General features: G+C 75.2%; 1 protein-coding gene across 1 annotated transcript in view; it reads right to left on the reverse strand.

Moving 5' to 3' along the window:
• The window catches only part of DEF8 (differentially expressed in FDCP 8 homolog), an 8,098-nt gene that overhangs the window by 6,475 nt on the left and 1,316 nt on the right, over positions 1-307 (reverse strand). The window lies entirely within an intron of this gene.

Genomic DNA, 307 nt, shown 5'->3' on the forward strand with positions numbered 1-307 from the left:
TCCCGCCCCCCGCACGCTGCAGCAAGGCGTGACCGCCCGCGCCAGGTGCACGAGCACGTGTGCGAGCTGCCATCGAGGAGGTGGAAAAACCAGTCCCTCCACTCCCCGGCGCGCAGCTGAGCGTCCCGCACGCGGCTGCCCCGCAGACCGGGGCCGCCGGCTGACGGCGTGGGGCCCAGGGCTGGGCCTGACCCGCGTGGGGAGTGCCCGGGTCCCGTCCCACAGACGGGCAGCCAGGCAGCGACTCGGGGATGTGCCCAGGGTCACCCGGGGAAGCAGTGGCAGAGCAGCACGCACCGCCAGGGCG

This window comes from Alligator sinensis, unplaced genomic scaffold (genome assembly GCF_000455745.1).
Source record: "Alligator sinensis unplaced genomic scaffold, ASM45574v1 scaffold255_1, whole genome shotgun sequence".
NCBI classification, from domain to species: domain Eukaryota; kingdom Metazoa; phylum Chordata; order Crocodylia; family Alligatoridae; genus Alligator; species Alligator sinensis.